The following is a 15,758-nucleotide window of genomic DNA, read 5'->3' on the forward strand; positions in this document are numbered from 1 at the left end:
TTAAGTTTTAAATTTTCTCCGCCTTTCCAAGACAGTGTGCAATCTGATAAAGGCTCTGATGTAAAGAAGAATTAGAACGAGTGGGAGGAACCATGAGAAAGAAGAAACAAAATAAAATAACAAAAGAAAAGGAGAGCAAATAGTATGCTTCCATTTGCATTCAGGCTCCAAAGTTCTTTCTCTGGGTGAGTCTTTTGGAGTTCTCTTAGGTACTTGCATTACTGAGAAGAACTAAGTCTATCAAAGTCAGTCATCACACCATGTGACTCACTGTGTATGATGTTCTTCTGGTTCTGCTCATTTCACTCAGCATCAGTTCTTATAAGTCTTTTCAGGTTTTTCTAAAGTCTACCTGCTCATCGGTTTTTATGGAACAATGGTATTTCATCACATTCGTATGCCACAACTTGTTCAGCCATTCCCCAATTGATGAACATCCCCTCACTTTCCAAATTGTTGGCCACCACAAAAAGAAATTCATCATTTCTTACAGCACAATAGTATTTTTATCACAACCATTTACCACAACTTGTTCATCCATTCCCCAATTGATAGAACTCTCCACAATTTCCAGTTCTTTGCCACCACAAAGAGAGCTGCTATAAAATAGAACATTTTAAGTTCTTTTCCTTTTCCCCTAATCATTTTTGAAAGTAGACTTAGTAGTGGTATTGCTGGGTAAAGGGCATAGGTAGTTTTATAACTCTTTGAACATAATTCCAAATTGCTCTCCAAAATGGTTGAATCAGTTCACAATTCCACCAACAATTTACTAGCATCCCAGTTTTTCCACATCCTCTCCAAGATTTGTCACTTTCCCCTTCACTCATTGTAGACAATCTGCTAGGTATAAAATGATGTCTCAAGGTCATTTTAACTTGTATCTCTCTAATCAATAATGATTTAGAACATTTTTTTCTTATGGCTATAAATGTTTTTGATTTCTTCACCAAAAAACTGCCTCTAGTACCTCCTTTTTAAGGAAAGTGATCAAGCCAGATATGGTCAATCTTTCATTCATCTCTAGTCTTCTCTCCTGACTTTTCTACCATGTCATAACATATGCTCAGCACCCTTCTCGCCCTGAAAGTTCTCTTTTTTTCTGTGGCTTTCTCATCCTGGATGTTTACTCTGCCCTCTACTTCCTTTCCCTGACTTGGCTCTTCTTCCCAGAACCTCCTTTTGAAGGAAAGTACCCAGCTATATCCATTTCTTCATTCCTCTCTGTCCTCTTCCCATTTCAATTTCATTTTATAATGTTGTCTCCTTCCATTAAAATATAAGCTCCTTGAGATCAGGGCTGTCTTCCTTTTTGCTTGGTTTTATACTACCAGAACTTAACACAGTGTCTGACATATAGTAATTACCATTGTACTGTGTCAAGATGATAGGCAGAATAGGCAGTATTGAGGGTTTAGAAGCTGTACAAAGTGCACTGTGCTATCTTTGGACATTCCCTTGTGTCGTTTGACTGTAATGAGGTTGCTCTGAATTCCTGAAATAAGTTCACTTATCACTTCCTCCAGTGGAAGCATGATTAGACAGGAGTTGTTCTGAAAAGGATCCGGAGCTTTTAGTAGGTTGTAAGTTCAATAAGTTAGTAGTTTAATGTGGAAGCCCAAAAAAGTATTATGACCTTGGCCCACATTGAATGGAGATAGCTTCCTGAAATAGGGAAGTGGTAATCCTAAAGTATTCTGCCATCATCAGACCCTATCTGGAATATCGCGTTCCATTCTAGGCATCATGATTTAAGAAGGACATTGGTAGCCAAGATAGTGTTCAGAAGAGAGGAATCCGGGAATGGGGAAGGACCTTGAGTCTATGTAATATGAACATTGACTGAAGGAGTTAGTCATGTATGTATCATCTGGAGAGAAAGAAGATTTGGGGGTGGGGTGGGGGAGGGACTCGATAGCTGTCTTCAAGTATCTAAAAAGTTATTATGGGGAGGAGAAATTAGACTTTTTTTGTTTAGCTGAAGAGGGCAAAACCAAGAAGTTTCACAAAGGCTGTTATAGATTTGATATTGGGGGGAAAACTTTCTAAAAAATTAGAGCTATCCAAAAGTTGAAAGCTTCCCTCTCTAGTAGCTCCTTAAGATGATTTTAGGTACCCACTTCTCAGCTAGGTGATCTTAAGAATTTCTTCTATGTAGTATTTGGATTATATGACAGTTCAGGTTCCTTCCTTTGATGGATGTGCAGATGCGGAATAATGGTAGCTGCCTTTGACGTCGAGCTTTAAGGCTTACAAAACAATTTTCAGATATCTCCTTTGATCCGTATAACAGTTCCTTGAGGTAGGTTCCATAGGTATTATTGCCTCCATTTTACAGAGAAATTCACTGAAGCTCAGGGAAGTTATGATTTTATGGGTCCTTATGTGGTTAACAAATGTCAGGAGCCAGGAGTCATCAAGTCCAATGCCGTGACTGCTACACGCAGTTGTTTTTACAGAACAGAAATAATAATCCTTTATTACTTTATACATATAATGTATAACATAGACTATAAAAGTTAAGAAGTATCCAACATCCTCTTTTTCATTTCATTTCTTAAGCATCTGTCTTAGGCAAGGCACTAGGCTGGGGGCCCCACAATCTAGAGCTAAATAAGATGCAGATCTTGCCTTCAAGGAGATTATAATCTAAAAGAAGAGATCAGACATACATTCAAATAATTATAATAGGAGACAAAACTGTATTGAAAAGAAGTACAAGCTAAAGACTGTGAACAAATGGAGGAGGGAAAGATCACTTCTAAGATTCATGAGAAGTTTAAATAAGGAAGTGGAATGTGCATTGGGCCTTAAAAGGAGAGAGAGAGAGAGAGAGAGAGAGAGAGAGAGAGAGAGAGAGAGAGAGAGAGAGAGAGAGAGAGAGTGTTAGAGTTAGAGTTAGAGTTAGAGTCAGAGTCAGAGTCAGAGTCAGAGTCAGAGAGTTAGAGAGTTAGAGTTAGAGTTAGAGTCAGAGTCAGAGTCAGAGTCAGAGTCAGAGTTAGAGAGTTAGAGTTAGAGTTAGAGTTAAAGTTAGAGTTAGAGTCAGAGTCAGAGTTAGAGAGTTAGAGTTAGAGTTAGAGTTAGAGAGTTAGAGTTAGAGTTAGAGTTAGAGTCAGTCAGAGTCAGAGTCAGAGTCAGAGAGTTAGAGTTAGAGTCAGAGTCAGAGTCAGAGTCAGAGTTAGAGAGTTAGAGTCAGAGTTAGAGTTAGAGTTAGAGTCAGAGTCAGAGTCAGAGTCAGAGTCAGAGAGTTAGAGAGTTAGAGTTAGAGTCAGAGTCAGAGTCAGAGTCAGAGTTAGAGAGTTAGAGTCAGAGTTAGAGTTAGAGTTAGAGTCAGAGTCAGAGTCAGAGTCAGAGTTAGAGAGTTAGAGTTAGAGTTAAAGTTAGAGTTAGAGTTAGAGTCAGAGTCAGAGTCAGAGTTAGAGAGTTAGAGTTAGAGTTAGAGAGTTAGAGCTAGAGTTAGAGTCAGAGTCAGAGTCAGAGTTAGAGAGTTAGAGTCAGAGTTAGAGTTAGAGTTAGAGTTAGAGTCAGAGTCAGAGTCAGAGTCAGAGTCAGAGTCAGAGTCAGAGAGTTAGAGAGTTAGAGTTAGAGTTAGAGTCAGAGTCAGAGTCAGAGTCAGAGTCAGTTAGAGAGTTAGAGTTAGAGTTAGAGTTAAAGTTAGAGTTAGAGTTAGAGTCAGAGTCAGAGTTAGAGAGTTAGAGTTAGAGTTAGAGTTAGAGAGTTAGAGTTAGAGTTAGAGTTAGAGTCAGAGTTAGAGAGTTAGAGTTAGAGTTAGAGTTAGAGAGTTAGAGTTAGAGTTAGAGTTAGAGTTAGAGTCAGAGTCAGAGTCAGAGTCAGAGTTAGAGTTAGAGTTCGAGTTAGTTTCATAGATAGAGTAAGAAGTAGAGGTAGCATCTATTCTAGGCCTGTGGGCTGGTGTGAGCAGAAAAGGTAAAAATGCATTTCAATTCAACAGACATTTGCTAAGTAAATAATATGAAGAAAGTATTATGTTCCATCCTTAGGATACAGAGACAAGAAAAAAAATGTCCTGCTCTCAAGCTGTTTACATTCTCCTGGGGAGATACAACATGTACACTGATAAATACACAGTGTGTGCAAAACAAAGCAAAATCATTTCAGGAGGTAGCTATGGGAGAACCCATGGGAGAAAGAAATCCTCATACAAAGGTAGTCTTTGAACTGTGCTTTGAGGGAAACTGTGAAATCTGAGAGTAAAGGAAAGGGAGTAGTAACTTGAGAAAAAGTAGAAATATGGCTTGTAGTCTAATTGTTGAAAGCTTTAAAGAACAGGGAATTTATACTTTATGTAGTAGGGAATCTTAAGCCTGTGTTCTAATGGGAAGGAACTGAAGGATCACAAGCAGAGGAATCGATATTCTGAGAGAAATGCATGAAGAAGAATATTGAGGCCATAGCATAAAGAAGATGGTTAAAGAAAGAGAACATAGAAGCAGACACACTAGAGTGTCACCGTATGGGAAGCACAAGACAATACAGATCTGAACTAGGCTGGTTGTTGTGAAAAAAAATAGAAGATTGAAGAGTTGTCAAAGTTACTATAAAGAAGAATTTACAAAAAATGGAGGAGAACACAACCAAATAGGAGGTTTAAGTCAAGGAGAGTAAAGAAAGGCCTCCCTGAACTCTTAAAGCTGTCTTGGAATCTTGAGGAGGGGAATGTCTACATCCAGTGGGTGTCCTGAGGGGGAGATGTGGACTTCCAAGGTTTGGAGGTTCCATTCTCTCTGCCTGCAATTGAATAGGACAAATGAAAAATAAACCAAGGAGTCCCCTTTTCTCAAGGACCATATTACCCCAAAGGGGAAAGCCCCACAGCCTTTGGTCTTATTACATAGTCTTCCACTAGAGACCATCACACTGCCTCAGTGTAATTGAGAATGAGATATTGAGAGGAAGAGTGCCAAAAGGAAGGAGCTAAGGTTTATTAGCCTTTTTTTGGGGGGGGGGGTGGAGGGGGTCTCTAAAGTCAATCAGTCTCCTGTATCACATGGTTAAATAATGAATCTATGTAACACATGCATGCTTTGGTCTCTCCTAGGCACTCTCTTTCTACAATTCTCCCAGAAACAGCTTTCTAGCATCCTTCACAAGGAGAGAGACACCATCTACTGATCATCTACATGGAGGTGCTTTGTAAGACATGCTATGTATTTGCTCACTGTTTTTTTTTTCTTGGAAGAGAGGGCATCTGATTTGAGCCTCAAAAGATGAATAGTATTTGAAGTAGAGAAACATCATAGATAGAAGTGTTTTAGGAAGTGTGGTCTCCCTGTTAACCATTCAAGGTTAGATTAGAGAAGGGGGAGCCTGGAAGCAGGGAGACCAATCAGCTAGTAGACTTTTGCAGTAATTCTAGGAAAAAGGTAATGAGGTCTTGAACTAGAGTGGTGGCAGATTTATCCCTCGGACTCCTTGAAGGAACCTATAGATTAGCTAAAATAACATTCTCAAGTCTATAAATAATCTCAAATGCTTCTGATGTAGAAGCAGCCTGCAATGAAGTCATCCTTTCAGGTGCTGAAAAAGAAAGACTTTTAACTGATCCCAGAAAGTAGTCTGGGTCACAGGGACAGCTGCCTCATGCTTTGGGAGCCAAATGGGTAGCAAGTGTGTTCTGATATTTCCTGCTTTTGATACTAAGTTCCTGCCAACTTGTTTTGCCTTTAGTAGTAAAAAGCCCCATTTCGGAGTTCAACATCTGTTTTTTTCAGTCTCCATCTGCCCCATCTAACTTGAGTGTTGAGGAGATATTTCTTGAAATTCAAGTAGAGAATCACTTATCTCCCATTCTGCCTTTAAAACCGAACTCAACATTCAAGTCCATGAATCATTAATGGAATGAGTTTTGGATTTTTAGTCATGGAATTGGGTTCAGTTCAATTCAATTTAACTAGCATTAAGCACCTGCTCTGTGCAAAACATCATGCTAAGTGCTGAGGATAGAAAAGCCCCAAAGTGCAAAAACTGAAACTCTTACATTTTACTGGAACAAGGCATAAATGTCAGCAGTGGGGAATGGAGTGGAGAGGGGATAGATGCAATATGTATAACAGATATACAAAGTTATGCAAAATAATTTCAAGAAAGCAATAGAAACTCAAGGAATCAAGATTGACCTTATGAAGGAGATGACGTCTAAGCGTACTTTGAAAGAAGCTTTGGATGAGAAGAGGCTTGAAACCCAGCTCTGCCATGTAATAATCATGTGAATAACTCATTTTATCTCTTTGGGCCTCTGTAAAATGAGTAAGTTTGCCTACATGATCTCCCTTTTCTCTCTAAATTCTATGAAAAAGTAACTAACTACTCCAAGGACTTGATAAAACAGACTGGGAAAATTCTCATGACCCCAAGATACCATTATGGCAGAATTTCCAGGCTGATGAGATCTTACAGGATGATGAGGTTAGAAAAGAATAAGAGAATTGATAAGTTCTACAATAAAAAATTTATCTTAGCAGCTGTGTGAAGAATAAATTGGAGGTGAAAAGGACCGGAGGCAGGAAGACCATAAGGAGGCTGACAGTGGATTGGAAGGGGAAGTGATACATTGGGAAATATAGATTATATAAAAGCAAAAGATAACACTAACATTGCTTAGAAACCAAGGATTATAGAAATTATAACAATCATACAGACCACCTTCTTCATTTTACTCTTAAAATAGTCAAAGTGGTAAATATAAGGAATTGAATTAAGTGATGGCCATGTTAAGTGGAGAAAAAGTCACAAAAATGAGAAATGTTACTGATGTAGAATTGATAAGATGTGGTAACTAACTGGATATGGGAATGAAGGGAGGGGAAATAGTTAAAAATGGTTTAAAAAGAAGTTTTCAAGCCCAAGTAACGATTGGGTTTTGGTGCTACCTTTAATAGAAACTGAGTAAACTGGGGAAAGGTTTGAGTTTTTGGAGAAGAATGTTTCAGTTTTAGGGTAAATGAGCCCATGGGGATAGAGGAGCTAATTAAAGGAAAAATAGAGAGAGAAGAGAAGAAGGACCAGGACAAAGACAGGGGTGATGCTCATGTAGGTTCCTTTCCCTTTTAAATCATTTTATTTATCTGTAAAATGAAGGAGGTAGTCTATATTATCTATAACTCCTATAATCCTTGTCTTTTATGAAATAAATGTTAAATGATATCTTTTGCTTTTATGTAATCTTTGTTTCCCAATGTGTCACTACCTTTTCTACTTCCAAAGAACCATCCTTTACAATAAAGAAAAGAAATGGGGAGGGGGGAAAATCCAGTTCACCAAAATTAACCAATGTATCAAAAATGACACATACAGTATTCTATACCAATCGTTCCCTTCCTCCTTGACTTTTTAAGTTCTTAGTTCTTTTCCATTAAGTTGTTTAGATAGAAAGCCCTTCAAGAGTAGGGTAGTTAATGTTCATTTAAAAATCCCAAAGAATGATGAATAATAAATTCACATGAACCAGGAAAGGGCTCTTGTGGGCTTTTCCCTGATCTTGGTACTACTTCTGTTCAGTTCAGTATTTGTATAGATGACCTGAATGAAGGCATAAATGATGCACTCATTAATCTGTAGATATCACAGCTGGAAGGTATAATTTACACATTGGATGAGAAAATCAAGATCCAAAGAGGTCTTGACAGGTTGGAGAGAGGAGCCAAACCTCATAAGATGAAATTTAATGAGCGCAAGTGACTAGTTCTGCAGTTGAGTTCAGATAATCACCTACATGCATACAGGATTGGGGAAGCATGGCTAGACAGCAGTTCTTGCGGAAAACACACACATACACATACAACTGCATTTTTAGTGGACTTCAACTTTAATATGAGTCATCAGGGAAAAGGTTAATATGATCTTGGGGTGTATATATAGAAACATAGCATCTAAAATGAGAGAAGCATACTCTGCTCCAGTCAGAACACATCTGGAGGATTATGTTCAATTCTGGGTGACATGCTCAGAGAGGACATTGAGAAATTGGATTGTATCTATATGAGGTAATGAGGAAACTCTAAATCAGATGCTTGATAATGGAACATGTGATGTTTAACCTGAATAGTGTAAGACATTGTGGAGATATGATATCTATCTTTAACCATATGAAGAATTGTACAGAAAAGATATTGTTCTACTTTCTCTAAGAGTGAAAAATTAGAACCAGTTTCTAGAATCTATGGGGAAGTACATTCCTACTCAAAATAAGTTAAATACACTGGAGAAAACCCCTTTGCCAATACTGCATTCCCTCTCCCTCTCCCTTTGTCTCTCTCTCTCCCTCTCTCCCTAATGTATATGTGTGTATATGTGTGTGTAAGTGTAATATGGAGAGAGATATCTCATAGCATTAAATAAGTATTAACATTTTGAATATATGATTCATTAACAATGAAATCAATAATAAAACAAAGTCTTCTAACTGGTCTCCCTGCTTCAAGTCTGTTACCACTGCAATCTATATTCTACTTAGTTACTAAGATGATTTTTCTAAAGCGTGTACTTGATAATCCTCTTCTCCCCACCCCACCCCCAACTTATTTATTGAGTTCCAGTGGTACCCTTTTTTTTGTTTTACATTTAAATCCTTTCATAACCTACCTTCCTCTTTCCTTTCCAGTCTTTTTATACTTTACTTTTGTCCTTGTAATCTATGACCCAAGTCCACCAGTCTACTTGAATTCCTCAAACTTGAAGCTCCATCTCCCACCACTTCAGCTTTGCACTGGATGTCCCCTTTGCCTAGAATGCTGTGTCCTCTCCTCTCTGCCTCTTGGTTTTTCTAGCATCCTTCAAGAGTCAGCTATAATCTACAGGTTGTCTTTTTAGGTATAAAACTGAACTAATATGTTTGTAGTTATAGTTATGGCTATATACATATAGATGTCTGTGTATGTGTACACACATATATAATGGATATATATGTATGTATATCTGTGTGTATGCATATGTATATGAATGGTGGTCAGGCAAGGGTATAGGTGTAGTCGCAATCATGGTAATTTAATCCATAGGGAAATCAATTAACATACTTTTGACTAGAACCATGGAAGATGGCATTTGTCAGAAAATTCCTCTGCAGCCACACAAGCCTCTTTACACATCTCTCCCTTTTCTTATGGAAAAAAATTTCATTTGTGCCACCAATTATTACTTTTAAGGACTTCCATCTCTCCTAAGCTAAATTCTGATGGATTAGTGATAAGGACATGATCCTAGAGAGATGGGCTGAAGGCTTCCATAGTGTTCTCAACACACCATCATCAATCAATGCTGAGGCCATTGACTGTTTCCTCAGGTTGAAGTCAATCCCTCCTTAGCTGAACTTCTAACTGAAGAAGAGGTTTTGAGGGCCATTAGGCTCCTTTCATGTGACAAAGCACCTGGTGCTGATTCTATTCCAGCTGAGATTTACAAGGTAGGGGGACCATTGCTCATACAAAAGCTGACTGAAATTTTCCAGGTTATATGGCAAGAGGAGGTTATCCCCCAGGAGTTCAAGGATGCCTCTATTGTCCATCTCTATAAGGGTAGAGGGAATAGATTGTCCTGCGACAATCACAGGGGGGTCTCTCTCTTAGTCATTGCTGGCAAAATTCTTGCTAGAGTCCTCCTTAATAGGCTGATCCTCACCTGGAAGATGGTCATATACCTGAGAGGCAGTGTGGCTTCAGAAAGGGCCAACGAACAGTTGATATGGTGTTTGCTGCCCGACAACTCCAGGAGAAATGGCAGGAACAGAACAGAGGTCTGTACACAAGGTTTGAAGATCTTACCAAGGCCTTTGACAATGTTAGTCATGAGGGCTTATGGAAAATTATGTCCAAATGTGGTTGCCCAGAGAAGTTCATCAATATTGTACGTCAATTTCATGATGGCGTGTTTGCCTGGGTGCTAGATAATGGACAAAGCTCTCATGCCTTCCCAGTCACCAGTGGAGTGAAGTAAAACAGCGTGCTTGCTCTCATGCTTTTTAGCATGATGTTGTCAACCATGGTGACAAAGCTAAATTCTCTTTTGAAATCAAGGAATGCTAGGGTCATGGATTGAAAACTGTAAGAGGCTTAAGATACCTTAAAACTTAACTAAGACTTTGGGGACACATGTCATTAATGTCAATTATTATTCTATGGTGGCATATGAAATACATCTCATGAAGAGCTGGGGAAGAATATGGTTGACAAAAGACACACTGATGTGGTCAAAAGGGTGTTCACCTTGATATATATGGGAGAAGGAGAAAACACAATTTGGGGAAAATTACAAACTTAAAGACTAAGGAAAATACTAAGTGTGAAACAAAGAAACATCATTTTGGAGGAAGTGCTCTATAATTCTCAGGCAACTAAACACCAAAGCACAGATGGTGGAAAACAAAGTAAGTCTTGCATTTTAAAACAGAAATATGTGTATACTCATAATTAATTAGGAATCTTTTGAGACTTGGTAGGATAGACATGACTAGCACAGGGCAAAAGTAATAGACAGCACTGGGTCTCTCGTACTGGTTTAGTGTACTGGTCCACTTCAGTTCTTTTATTCAGTCTGACAGCATACACAGATTCGTCTGTCCTCATTTTTTCTTATATAACCATGACACACCAAGCATATGGGCTGCTAGACTCTATGCTTATGCCATTGACCAACAGTTCTTATAGATGATTTCAGAGGTATTCCATTTCAGATAAAGGAATATTACTAGAACATTCTTGGGATGGTCAGAGCTCATTAAGGTTTATTCTATTCTTGAGCAGGTCAACTCGGTGGTACAGTGGATAAAGCACCACTGCAGGAGTCAGGAGGACCTGAGTTCAAATCTCACCTCAGACACTTGACACTCACTAGCTGTGTGACCTTGGGCAAGTCACTTAACCCAATTGCCTCATCCTGGGTCATCTCCAGACATCCTGACGAATATCTGGTTGCTGGATTCAGATGGCTCTGGAGGAGAAGTGAGGGTGATGACCTGCACAGCCCTCCCTCACTCAAAACAAAGTCAAGTGCAAGTCACGTCATTATTTCTCTGATGGCATGGTCTTCTTCGGCAACGAAGGATGAACACACACATCCTTGAGCACATTTCACATCACTTTCATGGCATGAACTGCTTTCTGAACTTCTGTGTCAACCAATTCTTTCATTCTCCCAACAGAACCACCAAGTTTAACTTCTCAGGAGCAACTTCTGAGTTTGAAGGACCAGTGCTCTAGTGATTTTGGCTGTTACTACTAGTTTCTATGTCATTGTGAACATCTCCAGTCCATCATCAGGCATAAACATATTAGGTACCACATCATTACTAGTATTTTAAATAAGTGAAAATTAGTTCCCATCAATGTTGATGCTTGAATTTTGTGACTCTGAACATGCGAGAGCCATGGTGTTCATCTTGCTGTGGATTTCAACAGCTTCTGTAGGAAACTTCAAGTTCACTCTGAGGTATTCCAGATACAATTGATAGTTGTCATTCATTCCTCTAATCCCTCTGTGGGCTGAAAAGGTAGATAATTTTCTCAAATACCTATGTTAGAATGATTGAAATATAATAGCCACTTTCAATCCACTGCCCAAAGTAGCAGTGCATTTCCCTTATTAATCTTCCCATAATTTTTGTACAGAAACCGACCAGTCCAGATGAGATAGAACCAACTGATGATGAGGTAGTGGCTATTGTTTTTACGATCCAAGATGATCTCCTTCTCTGGCACCATCTTCATTTCCTGATAATTATTTCTTGAAATTCAGCCACTTAAACACCACTTCTGCATTTCTCTTTCAGGTGTATGCATAACTTGTATCCATAAGACTACCAATTGTTGCAGAAAATAGTTATACTTTTACATTTATACTGTACTGATGATGGCCTTAGAACAAACTGCTATGATCTCTCTTCTCTTGCTCTTTCCTATTTCCATGTCAAATGGTCTTATCCATAGTTCCATCTCTCAACAGGTTTTCTGTAAACCCCTGGCTTGGGATTGATAGTTCCCTTGCTTTGCTTCTGTGATCTGCACATGAGGCTATTTGGAAGAAGTCAAGATTGAGTTTTCCTGAGTTGGTTGCCAAGTGTACTCTCTTCTCAACCCTGTGCCCAGACACTTGTGCTTTTTTCTAGCAACTAATTGTAGATCAAATGTTCATTTTTTGCAATTACATTCTTATTAAACATATTTTCACATTTGTCATGTTATATAGAAGTATTAGAATGAATGGGAGGAACCATGAGAAAGGATGAACAAAAAAAAATGAAAAAGAGAGCATATAGTATGATTTGATCTGCGTTCAAACTTCACATTTCTTTCTCTGGATGTGGATGGCATTTTCCATCATGAGTCTCTTGGAGTTGTTTTAGGGCTTTGCATTGCTGTGAAGAGCTAAGTCTATTGAAGTTAGTCATTGTACAATGTAGCTGTTGTACAATGTATCATACTGTGTATGTATGTATGTATGTATATATATATGTATATATATATATATATATATATATATATATATATATATATATATATATATATATATATACACACACACAATATATTGTGTATAATATTCTCCTGGTTCTACTCATTTCACTCAGCATCAGTTCATATAAGTCTTTCTGATGTCCACCAGCTCGTCATTTGTTTTAGCACAGTAGTATTACATTACATTCATATGCCACAACTTGTTCAGCCATTCACCAATTGATGGGCATCTCCTCAATTTCAAGTTCTTCTGTCACTCACTTGGGAGTGTAAGAGTTAATCTGCTTTTGTCTCATTCTTATCTCTCCTGTCTGTTACCCGAAATCTGGGATGATTGTCTTTTCTTTCAAAATACTAGAAGCACAAAATAAACTGAGTTTTCCTCAAAGACTATTGTCTTTACAATGTTTAACAGTTCAGCTACCTCAAAAGATCAGTTAATTTTCTCTGTGATCTTCTTGAAAATACATATAGAATAAGTATCCAAATCTCTGTGATTCTGGATCTTGGCAGCCAAGGTTTGAATATGTAGTATAGGATGCACAGTCCATGGGATATAGCTGTGGTTAGCTTTTTGATCTAATATGACTATGACAGCAAGAGTCCCAGATGCTAGGGTTGCGTGATAATTCTTTTTGGTTATGCTCTCTCTAGTACATCTTTTAAAAAAGACCCTCAGACTTACAGATTTTTAAATACATATATACACACTCATATTTGCATATACACAAAATAGAGACAAAGTTATGACGGACTTAGTGATTGAGGGCATTGTGATAGACTCATCTGAGCATTGGAAAGAAGCTAGGAATTGTATGAGATGGAGGTGAGGAGGCAATCCATTCTAGGCACAGAGGACAGTTTGTGCAAATATATGGAAGGAACTGACATGTTGTTTTGGAAACAAAAATGAGGCCATTCCGACTGAAATATGGTATGCCTGAAGGACAGTAATATGCAGTAAGTTGAAAGGATTTGAAAACCAAGCAGAGAAATTTGTATTTTATCTTAGATGCAATTGGGTGCCACATGAGGATCTTGAACATGAAAATCACTATGAATTTCCTCAACCAATTGACACCAATATTATTTGCAAATTAATAGTCTTTCTGAGTGGTGCACTCTTCCTCTGATTCTAGTCCCCACTGGTGTCCAGAATCCTTTTATGAGGCATTGTTTTATACCATAATAAGAGATTAAGATTAAATTAGAAAGTCCCTCGTCATCCTTTCAAGAGATCAACTGTACACTTGAAGTATGAATAGCTGGCCGAGTTCTCTCTCTCTCTCTCTTATCATATTATGAGGTGGAGGAAAGCCCCTAAGATAGAAGGAAGGAGGTGATATGAAGAGATTGGGAGAAAGGCATAGTAGAGGCTGTCAAAGGCTGGCTCAACTCCATCTAGGATTCTCTAGAGGCTGGCCCTGCCACCAGACATTTTTCACTGGCCTGTTTGGGAAGAGATTTTGTGTCCTATATTGGTGCAGTCTGAGAAAAGAAAATGTTACCTTCTTCCACTCCCACACAGAAAGGTCCCCCAGCTCAGAGCACACTGCCCACCTGAGTGAGGAGGAAGCACACCTCTGCTACATCTCTAGAGGGCTCTCTCGGGACCTATTCTCTGCATCAGTGTAATCAGTGATTTACATAAATACATAGATAACCTCAAATCAGTAAATCCCCCAAAGCAGGGACAAAGAGTCAATAAATAGCATTATGGGATCACAGTTTTAGAGCTGGAAGGGACTGTGTGTGTGTGTGTGGGGGGGGGGGGGGGGTCATGCAGTTCAGGCCCTTTGTTTTACAAATAAGGAAATGGAGGCCTGAAGAAGTAATGTGATTTGCAGGAGGTCACACAGGTAAGTAAAGTGAAGATCTGAACCCAGGTCCTCTGACTCCAAATTCAACATTCTTTCTACTGTGCCACACAGAACTGAGAACAAAAGAGAACTCCACAGGCTGGAATAGTTGATCACCTCTAATAAGATTAATAGAAAGAAATGTAAAGTCCTACACTTGGGTTCAAAAGATAAGTTATAGAAGTGCGGTACATGGGAGGGAGCATGGAGGGATAGTGTTTCATGTTCAAAGGATGAGTAAACAGAAACATAGAGGATGGAAGACACAAAAGATTGTGTCATCTTTTACTGTATTAAAAGAAACATAATGTTCATGGTCAAAGCAGTAAAAATCACTCTGTACTCTACCCTGGTCAGACCACACATCTGGATTACTTTGTTTAATTGCTTGAATCACATTTTATGGAGAATATTAAGAATCTGGAGCACGAGCGCAGGACAGTGACAGAATGGTGAGGGTGTCCTATACAGCACCATATGAAAATAGATTGAAAAACTTGGGATAGGGAAAGGACAAGGTGTTTAGGCTAGAAAAGAGTTTTAGGAGTGACATGATAATATTTGAAGGACTGCCATGGTAGAAAAAGATTAGGGTCCAAAGGGTAAAATAAAGACCAAGGAATATAAATTACAGGGGAAAAATATTAGTTTTACATAAAGAAAAAAAAAAGAGGCATCCCAAAGTAAAATGGACTGCCTTAGGTAATATGCCTGGATCTGAGATCCTGTTTACCAGTGATACTATGCTGACTGTATCAAACCCAAAAATATCAAAGCCTCATAAATGAGATACATAATAACTCAAAAGAGCTCACCCTAACTATCCACATATGAAAATCTAAGTGGATGAAGGATACCTGTTTTCCAAAGCATAAGGTTAAGTTTCAAAGACATTGCATAGGGCTATTCAATCAGTATCTATACCTTGGACAGTGACTACAAGTGTATATTTTAATTCTGAGCCCAGGATTAAAAGAAAAGGGGAGGAAGAGGATTATCATCTGAGTGGTGTGGCATGGTTTGGAACTGTTCAGGAAGAAACGTCAGATGGATAAACAAAAAGATTGCCAAACAGGTCCCAAAAGAAGGCCTTCAACTTTGTCTAAGGTGGATTTATTATTAGTGGCTATGTGAAAGTTGAAATGGAGTGGAGAAAGATTGGACCTAGTAAAATCAATTAGGAGGTCATTGTAATAGCCTAAGTAAGCGGTAACAAGGGCCTGATATAGGGTTGTGATGTTTGTGTGAATAGAAAGAAGGGGGAAGATGCAAACAATATTGTGGAGATTGAAATGACAAATTTTGGTATTTATAAGATGAAGGAGAGTGAGGAGAATAAGAAAGAAAAGAATGTCAAAGTTGAAAACCTGGGTGACTAAAAGAATAGTGGTACCTTCAACGACAATAACTGAAAAGTTCAGAAGAGGGATGAGTT

Source organism: Notamacropus eugenii, chromosome 1 (genome assembly GCF_028372415.1).
Source record: "Notamacropus eugenii isolate mMacEug1 chromosome 1, mMacEug1.pri_v2, whole genome shotgun sequence".
NCBI classification, from domain to species: Eukaryota; Metazoa; Chordata; class Mammalia; order Diprotodontia; family Macropodidae; genus Notamacropus; species Notamacropus eugenii.